Source organism: Penaeus japonicus, unplaced genomic scaffold (genome assembly GCF_977035675.1).
Source record: "Penaeus japonicus unplaced genomic scaffold, GWHDUDI00000001_assembly GWHDUDI00000025, whole genome shotgun sequence".
NCBI classification, from domain to species: domain Eukaryota; kingdom Metazoa; phylum Arthropoda; class Malacostraca; order Decapoda; family Penaeidae; genus Penaeus; species Penaeus japonicus.
The window spans coordinates 34648385-34658384 of record NW_028234427.1 but is presented as its reverse complement, the minus strand read 5'-3'; the positions used below and the strand labels follow the sequence as shown (position 1 = coordinate 34658384).

General features: G+C 48.7%; 1 protein-coding gene across 1 annotated transcript in view; it reads right to left on the bottom strand.

Moving 5' to 3' along the window:
- The window catches only part of LOC122258738 (uncharacterized), a 19939-nt gene extending 12677 nt beyond the window's left edge, over window positions 1-7262 (bottom strand). Inside the window, exon 1 of the mRNA XM_086551626.1 lies at window positions 7107-7262. The gene's annotated coding sequence lies outside the window, so the exon portion shown is untranslated. The remainder of the gene's footprint in view (window positions 1-7106) is intronic.
- Between the last annotated feature and the right edge of the window lie 2738 nt (window positions 7263-10000).

Below are 10000 nucleotides of genomic sequence, written 5' to 3'. Positions count from 1 at the left end.
ACCGCCACTATGCTGTCAAATGCCAAAGTTTAATCGTGTCTTTAGAGCTTCTCGGATTTCCATTTCGGCTGCAAAACTTTGTGTCATATTCCGATGGCCGGAGCCAGAGTTGTATCGACGGACCTACCGCCACTTCAGCTCATCAAAACGATTCGAAAGCAAAAGATGCAGAGGAGCTTAAACAAACCAACGACAAAAAAATAGGAACAATACCCGACAACAACATCCCTAAACATAAATAAGCAAATGAAAATATAAATAATCAAAGAGACAACTGGCATCTCCACTTTTCGGGCCGCGACCACGAGACAACACGCATCCACACCCCGAGAGCTCATTTAGCCTCGGAAACAGCCGGGATTCTGACCCTTGCGGCTAATCGGCTTAGCACTGTCCACCGCCGATACCTGTTTCTTAGGCGGGCAGGTGGGCAGCCAGCGAAGGGGGGAGTGGGGGATAGGGTGAGGGGCATGGGGGGGTATTGGGTGGGTGGCTGTCTTGGCAGACAGACAGGCACCTGGCTAAGAATGTAAGGTGTGGGGACTCCAGGAGGAGGAGGTGGAGGAGGAGGAGGAGGAGGAGAGAGAAAAAGAACGTTGTATTATCATTACGCGTCGTATTGTTTGATGTCGGACACTCGAGCAGTTTAATAGAATATCGATACAAAGAGAGAGAGAGAGAAAGAGATAGAGAGAGAATGAATGAAAAAGAGAAAGAGAAAGAGGGAGAGAAAGACAAAATTCATTCATTTTCACTTCTAGAGGGAACCGATAGCGAGCATTATCTCCGTTATCATTACAACACAGGCAATAAATATAATCTTACAATCATAATACAAAAAGAATATGAAACTTTCTTTCAATATACTTTCAATATACTCGATACATATATATATATATATATGTGTGTGTGTGTGTGTGTGTGTGTGTGTGTGTGTGTGTGTGTGTGTGTGTGTGTGTGTGTGTGTGCATATATATATATATATATATATATATATATATATATATATATATATATATATATATATATATAAACATATACATTTATATATACATATATATATATACATTTGTATATATATATTTATATATCCGTATATGAACATTTACATATATATGTATGTGTATATATATGTATATATATTTATGCATGTATATATCTATGTATGTATATATATATGTATGTGTATATATGTATGTGTGTATGTATATATATATATATATATATATATATATATATATATATATATATATATATATATATATATATATACATATATGACAAAAATTGACCATCCGTGGAGTGTGTAGGTAAGGTGGCTGTTGAGAGAGGGGGTGAGGGGGGGGAGATAAGGGAGAGGGAGAGGGAGGCGGAGAAGGGGGACCGGGAAGGGGAGAGGACGGGGGTAAGGGGGAGGGGGGTTAAGAAGGAGGGGGTCTTGGCATCCAGTGAGTCCTGAGGCTGAGAGGCGAACCGGGGAGTCTACCTGGACTATGCCCACGGGTCACTTACGGCGGAGGCGGTCGGGGGGGAGGGGAGGGGGGGAGGGGGGAGAGGGAGTAGGGGGAGGGTGGGAGGGATGGGGGGGGAGGCGGAGGAGAGAAGGCTGCTTATTATGTGGCGTTGAAGGAGGAAGGCAGAGAGGGAGAAAAGTAAGGGGGAGGGAAGGAGAGAGGGAGGAAGATTTGAGAAAGAGAGGAAGAGGGAGAAACGGAGGGAGGGATAGAAGGAAAAAAGGAAGGAAGGAGGGAGGGAGGGAGGGAGATAGAGAGAACAGAGAGACCGAGAAAAATGGGGCAGAGGAGTAAAACAGTGACTGGTAGACACAAAGCAGAACGTAGGTGGAAGTGCGTGTAAAAGCAATTAGGAAGCACTTTTATTCTAAGAAGAGATGGAAGCACACAAAGGCGCATGATGGCAATAATACATGACGTATCACTAATAACTTCACTTCTCTCGCATCCCCTTTGTTATCCATCAACAACTCCAAACAATGCATCTGCAACAAAACAAGCTTGCATCTCTCATTTTGGCATTATTTAGATCTGCCTCTTTTTAACATCAAAATTCCCACGCACGCTTGCCCGCCGCCCAAGCAAACAAGGCACCACAGCATCGTACGCAAATTTAACTCAAAGTGCTAGCCTCAAACGGCGGCATTTAGAGAACCACGAAATAGGCTTCACTGACTCACCAAGTCAACGACACAAAAGTTAAAACATATACATATATCCATACATACACACACACACACACACACACACACACACACACACACACACACACACACACACACACATATATATATATATATATATATAAATATATATATATATATATATATATATATATATATATATATATAATACACACACACACACACACACACACACTTACAGTCAAACACGGATTTTCCACTCTCTTACTCACACATGTATATATAAACAAACACATGGTTTTCACACTCACGGACTCTTTCTTTCGTTCTCTCGGTCTCTCTTTCTCACTCACTCACACTCACACACACAAAGTCCAAACTATTTCCTTTGCATTTGAAAAAAACAACAACAACAACAGTATTTCAATTTCCGTCTTAACGGAACACCTTCCCGGCCTCCGGTACGTGAATACACAACAGCTACTTACTGGTACTACTGTCTTCATAGCCTTTGCTTCCTTATAAACCAAATGTACTCCGTTTTAGTACATGCTTCTGCACCGAGTACATCTTGCTCAAAGAACATTTCGCTGGATATTCATCTTGCTCGATTTACACTTTGTTCACTGTACAGCTTGTTCAAGGTTCACTTTCCTCAATATAACATTTGGTAAACGTACATTCCGTGTGTACTGATCACTCTATTTTCTCTTCCTCGTGCACAGTGTACAAGTGATGAAACATTTCTGGGAGAAGGCCACAAGAAACTTTCTGACCTCACGCATCACTTTTCTCCTTCCCTTTTCCCTTATAGGACAGATACATACGAATGACACTAATGGATATACCCTACCCATCCTATCTACAGGACTATCCTTCAACGAACCTATCCTTATCAGGTGTGAATTTTGACGTTTCGGATACTGTTATGTATCAGAAACTTGGTTTGAAAACGTTTATTCCATTTCTAAGATTGGAACATTTCGTGAGAGATAGCATCAACAAGTATATGCGACAATATGTATCTTATAGAAACACTTAAGTCACATATTTTTTTACCTACTACACTGTATTACAAATATGTTTAATGTAGCTGAAACCTACACACTTACGCACGCGCGCGTGCACGCACACACTCGCACACACTCACACACACACACATTAAAATATGTACCAAAATAACTGCTATATCCCATGACTAAGCACGCTGAATATAGTCCGGCCTGAGGACATGACTGTGGCGATCATCCCATATCCCTGAGCTGTGGGCGGCAGGCAGGCCAGCGCACACCGCCCATATCTGCTCTCAAGACGTGAGCCCCGCCCGCCCGCCCGCCCGCCCGCCAGGCTGTGAATGCTCTTCCTCCTTCCCATCCTGCTCCCAATCCTGCCTTCCACCTTTCCCTAGACCCTTTCTACTCCTCGTCCTCCTCCCTTTTTCCACTTCTTCTTTTCTTTTCTCTTCTTCTTCTTCTTCTTCTTCTTCTTCTTCTTCTTCTTCTTCTTCTTCTTCCTCTTCCTCCTCACCCAGCGTTCACTCCTCAGAGGAACCCGATGACTCTCCGCGCGGCATCTTTCAGGGGGAACTGTTCCCGTCGAAGTGCATCGCTCGGCTACAACAACAATCTAGGATGATCTGCCGCTTATTGGATGTGTTCCTCCCGTCATTCTCTGTCTCATTTCTCCTCATTCTCTTCTCTAGTCTTCCCCTCACCCTCTTTCTCTTCCTCTTCTCCTTCTCCTCTTCTTCTTCTTCTTCCCATACCCCTCCCCCTCCTCCTCCTCCTCTTCTTCATCATCATCTTCTTCCCATCACCCTCCTCCTCCTCCTCTTCTTCATCATCTTCTTCCCATCCCCCCTCCTCCTCTTCTTCTTCATCATCTTCTTCCCATCCCTCCTCCTCCTCTTCATCCTTCTCCTCTTCCTCCTCTTCTTCTTCCTCCTCCTCCTCCTCTAGCCACCCCCTCCTTTCCTCGCACGACGCCACTGAACGTATGTCACCCACGACTACAATCCGGGCGCTCGCTTGACCGTCTCGGAGTCTCGACACAATCATCGACAGGATTCAGGAAGCGATGCGGAGGAAGCCCTGTCCTTAAAAGCCCTCTAGGAACACTCGCCATGTCCTATAAACATGCAGGGACACGCATACTATCCTAAAAGCACCCGGGGAAACATGCGGACACATTTTATCCTACAACCTTTCGTCGACACTCGCCTCCACGCCGGGCTACTTACCACTCCCGAGACCCTCGGCTCCTACAAGACATTTTACGAACCGATGCACCTTCTACTGGGACTACCTCTCTCCCTCCTCCTCGGGCTACCCTCCCTCGCGGGGCTATCCTCCCTCGCGGGGCTCCCTCCACGCCTTCTTGCTACGTACATCCAGGTGGGTAGCATATCCCATCCCATCGTCATAAGCCGAACTATCCCGTCCTGTGCTGACCTTTCCCCATCTTCTGCCCTTCTATTCTATCTTAAGGTATCTTATCTCCTCCTTGCCCATAAACCCCTATCCCATTCCCTCCCAAACCAATCCGTCCCACTCCATCCCTCAATCCCCCTCTCCTATCCCGTCTCATTCCATTCTGTGCCAATCTACCCCATATTCTGCCCTTCCATCCTATCTTAAGCTATCCTATCCCATCCTTGCTCCTGACACCACTCCTCATTCCCTTCCTTTCCCTCCCGAGTCAACCCGTTCCGCTCCATCCCAACCCCTCCTATCCTCTCCTATCCGATCCCGCGAGCACCCGTCGGGGCCCCTTAATGTCATCCAAAGCGCCAGTCCACCCACCAGCCGACCAGCCGACCAGCCGACCAGCCAGCGAGCCAGGCAGCCACACCAACCACCCGTCCGCCAGCCATCGGCAAACGAGTTCTTCGCCAGAGCTCACTTTATGAATGGACCGGCCCGCTCTTCTCGTCAGCCCTCCCGCCCTCCCTCCCTCCCTCCCTCCCTCTGCCCCTCCTCCTCTCCCTCCCTCCTGCTACCAGCTTTATATACTGTAATTTTATGATTATATGAATGCGGTGTCTTTGACCCGGAGAGGACCCTACAAACACACACACACACACACACACACACACACACGCACACACATCTTCCTCTCCCTCCCTCCCTCCCTCCTTCTCTCCCTCTCTCTCTCCCTATCTTGGTCAGCTACTTCCTTTTCCTTCACGTCCTCCTCTCGCTTCCTTGTTTGTCGGCGTTGTTTGCCATCTCCGCCTGTTTGTCGAGCCTTCGCCATTCATTCGACGCGAGGCTACACCTTCCTCAGTGACCCTTAGCATTTCGTCTCCCTCGCTCTCGGGTCTTTTCTTAATAACAGATTCACTTGTCTCGAAGGGATGGCTATGTACGTGCTATAAACTTCTTACATGGACATTTAAAAAAAAACTTAGTAAATCATTCGAATGTGATTTCAAGAGGCTTGCCAAGAGACCGAGTAAAGTACAGCATCGAGGTTGACAGTGAAAGGCTCTTCAAATGCGCCATACATTGCGCATACAGATGGCAAGTTTGTTAATTAAAGCACGTCTTCTCACTGATAAACGTTCTGAGACGACTCCACACCCATGCACACTGCCTCTCTTTTTTTTTCTCTCTCCCTCCCTCTCTCTCTTTCTCTCATCTTCTTTCGCTCTCTCCTCTTCTCTTCCTGTGCCACTCTCTTGCTCTTTCTTTCTCTCTCCGTTTCTCCTAGTGACATCCTTAACGCTCTCCTTTGCACCGTCATTCTTGCGTAGCACAACTCCTGTGTTTCAAGGGCAAAGTTGCTTCAAAGCAAGATCTGCTTGAGCATTCATTCACGGCATTTATAACTGTCATCCCGCGGTTTGATACGGCAAGATGAAGGAAACTGACCTACATCGTCACCTCATGAGTTGTCCACAGAACGGAGAATGTTCACAGGAAATACGCTCTCTCTTAGTCTCACAGAAAAGCTTCTAACAGATTCTGAATATTTCCCACAGGAAACCTTCAAACAGTTACTTGAATACAGAACACTTACCACACAGCACAGAGGATCTTTTAAACACCCTCAAGACAATGAAGCTGCCATCTCGAAGCTATGCTAAGCAACCCACCCAAACAACAACAACTAAAAACAACTGCAACATTTGTAGGCAACCTCAACACATGAAGGACCTTCTAAACAACCCCAGCACAGAGCACCTGCTAAATAACCCCACCAAGGGATCTAATGCGTCAACCCCACGCTTGCTCGAACTCGAAAGACCACACACGTTCGCCCCCGTCCCTAAGCCGCGCCATGTGCAGTCTGTGCACCTCCCTCCTCTCTTCTTCTTCTTCTTCTACATGTCTCTATCCCCGGCTCTCTGCATTTCTCTCCTCTCTTCTTCTCTATCTGCCCCCCCTACTCTCTCTCTCTCTCTCTCTCTCTCTCTCTCTCTCGTCCATTCACGCCTCTCTTCTTTCTTTCCTCTCTATACCATACCATTTACACTTCACTTTCTTCTCTTTTTTCATCTCCATGTCCGCGCATTCCTCTTTTCTCTTCTCCGTGTTCTTGTCTCAAACCATATACACTTCCCTCATCTCTCTCCTTGCCTCTTCCTTCCATCCCTTTATTTTTTTCTCTCATCTTTTTCTCCTCTTCTCCCCTTTCATGTTCCATCTCTCTTCTACATTTCTATCCTTCTCCCCCTCCTCCTTTTCTCCCATCCCCTTCATTCCTCTCTCTTCTTCTCCCTTAATAATCCAGACCAAAGACATTTCGTCAGGCTCGCCACCCGAAGCTCCAATGCTTGAGCTCCTCCCTTTAAATCCCCAAATACCAAGTAACAAGTCTATTTTCAGGCTTAATTTCCCCTTCTGAATTCCCCCCCCTCTCCTCACCCCCACCCCCTTTTTACGCATACCTAATGAGCGCGGTCATTAATTCCGCTTTCTGCAGCTCACTTGCTAATCGCACCCACCTTTCAACATGCAGCATTGCACATGATTTCACCGGCATGAGAAAGTGCATCTTCCATCGCCTGACGAGTTGCAAGGCTGCAAGCCGGGCGCTCGCTTGCTTTCGATCACGGGCTTAACATCTCTCCTGTGCAACCTCCTTCCCTCGCCGCGGCCCTCCCTTGCAATGTCGCCAGTTGCTGAACTCGAGAGGAAATAGTTCTCCGAGTAGGTGAAGGATGCACGCACACGTTAACATGTGTACACACACACACACACACACACACACACACACACACAGAGAAAAATAGGAAAAGAAAGAGAGAGAATGAGAGAAAGAGAGAGAGAGATAAAAAAAGAAAGAAGGACAGAAAGAAAGAGAGAGAGAAAGAAGGAAAGAAAGAAAGAGAGAGAGAAAGAAGGAAAGAAAGAAAAGAGAAAAGGAAAGAGCGAGAGAGGGAGAAACGGCGTACACAGGTTTAAACATCCATAAACGGCCATTAACATGCATGCTTTCCTCATCAGTTTTTCCTGAATCCAAAACGCGCCTCAAATACTTGACAAACAGCGAATATTTTCTTTTAGAGAGGAAGGAAGGAGGGGGGGAGGGAAGGAGGGGGGGGAGAGAAGGAGGGTAGATGGATGAGGGAGATAATAGGAAAGAGGAGGAGGAGGAGGAGGAATGGAGAAAAAGCAGGATGGGGCATAGGAGGGAAGAAAGGGAAGAAGAGTACATAGATGAATACATAGAGGAAGGGAGAGACATGAGAGGAGGAGGGGGAGGAGTAAGAGGAAAAGGAAGAGGAGGAAGAAGAGAAGGAGGAGAAGGGGCAAGAGAAGACTGACACACATAGAGCCAAAGACAGGCAAAAACCGCCCGCCAGAGAGCCAGACAGGGAGAGCCAGACCCAGTGCCAGGAGCCCTGGGTCGGCCACAGGTTGCAGACCCGCGGCCACTATTGCAAGAAGGGAGGCAAGGAGGCGGCCGGTGAAAGGATGCAACAACGTCAAGAGGAGGTCGTGTTGCACAGGAGGACCCGCCTTGGTCTCCCTCACTCCCTCACTCCTTCGCTCTCTTGCTTCTTCAATCTCTCTTTATTCCCCTCGCTTTCTCCCTCACCTCCTCGATCTTTCCCTCTCTTCCTCTTTCGCTCCCTCCCTCTCGCTCACTCCTTCGCACTTTCGCTCATTGCCCAACCTCGCTCTCTGTTTCTCTCACTCGCTCTTACTCCCTCCTCCATCAATCTCTTGCTCCCTCCCTCCCTACTTTGGTATCTCCCTCACTTGGTATTCTACCTCCCCACTCCCTCTCCGTACTCCATCACTCTCTTGCTCCCTCCCTCTCTCTCTCGCTCGGTATCTCCCTCTCTTGCTCTCTTGCTCCCTCGCTCTCTCTCTCTCTCTCTCTCTCTCTCCTTCACCCGCTCTCTCCCTCGCTTGTCGCCGCGGCCGGGGTGTCGGCGAGAAATTTGGGTCTGGAATGGACTGGGCTGCTGCTGGCAACTGGTGAGGGCGGCGGCGACAGAAGAAGAGGGGGAGGGCGAGGGAGATATAAGGGGCAGGGGGGGGCGAAGGAAGGGAGGATGGAAGATAATGATAGAGATAGAGAGAGAGAGGAAGTTAGGGAGGAAGGAAGGGAAGGAAGGGAAGGAAGGGAGGAAGTTAAGGGAAGGGAGAGAGGGAAGGGAAGGAAGGAAGGGAAGGAAGGAAGGGAAGGAGAGAAAAAGAGAGAAAGATGGAAGAAGAAATAGGGAAAAAAGGAAGGAAGGAGGGAAGAAGGCGAGCGGGGAGAGAGGGACAGACTGAAGAAGGAAACGGAGGAGAGAGAGAACTTTCGCTTCACTTCTCGAGAGAGAGAAAAACAAAAGAACACTGACTTCCCCCCCACCCCCTCAAAATCTACTACCGTGATAGGACATCGCCAACTACCATTTAAATCCTCTCCCTCTTCATCCTACCCCCAACCCCCCCTCATCAAAAAAGGTAAGAATATCAACATGCTCGTTTTTTTCTCCTGGAAAAAAAAATCGCCCCGACCAAGCCCTTTCACCCGGAAAGTCATGAGTCCTCCTGACCCGGAGATACGATTCCTAGCCATCCCCCACCCCCCCTCCCCCCTATCGCCAAGAGTGGCATTTCCGTCCCGCACCAAGAAGCTTCTAGCATGTCTGCCGGACTCTCGACCCGACGGCAGCAACAGCCAGCACGGACAGCAGTGACAGCAACAGCATTGAAAACAGCAACATAAACCGCTATCGCCGACGCCGCCAACACGCTCGTTCGCTTTATGCTCTTCCTCGTAACTTTCATTCTCTCTCTCTCTTCTCCCCTCCCCTCCTTCCCTCTTCTCTCTCTCTCCCTTCCTCTCTCTCCCTCTCCCTCTCCCTCTCCCTCTCCCTCTCCCTCTCCCTCTCCCTCTCTCTCTCTCTCTCTCTCTCTCTCTCTCTCTCTCTCTCTCTCTCTCTCTCTCTCTCCCTTCCTCTCTCCTCTCCCTCGCTTCCCTCCTCTCCCTCTCCCTACCCTCTCCTCCAGGGAGGCGGAGGTAGGTCGAGCACGACGAGGCCGAAGGGAAGGCTACGAAGGAAGGGAGGTAGGAAGGATCATTTTCTTATTCCATTCCAGTTTCTTATTCATCCTCTGGCGGAGGGCCCGAAGGCGAACAGGGCGGAGACACAACAAGCCCGCGGAGTCGGCTCCCTAGCCTCTCGGAGTCGCTCTCGTCCTCTCTCGGATGGCACGAGGTGGAGCCGAGACTCGAGGAGTCCTCGCAGGGCGTCCCTCTGCAGGCGATTCGGACGACCTGTTTGTCACAAGGCTGGCATCCTGGAGGAGAGGAGGAGAGAGGGAGGGAGGGGGGAAGAGGAGGAGGAAGGAGGGACGAGGGAGGTGGGAAGAGGAGGAGGGACGAGGGAGGAGG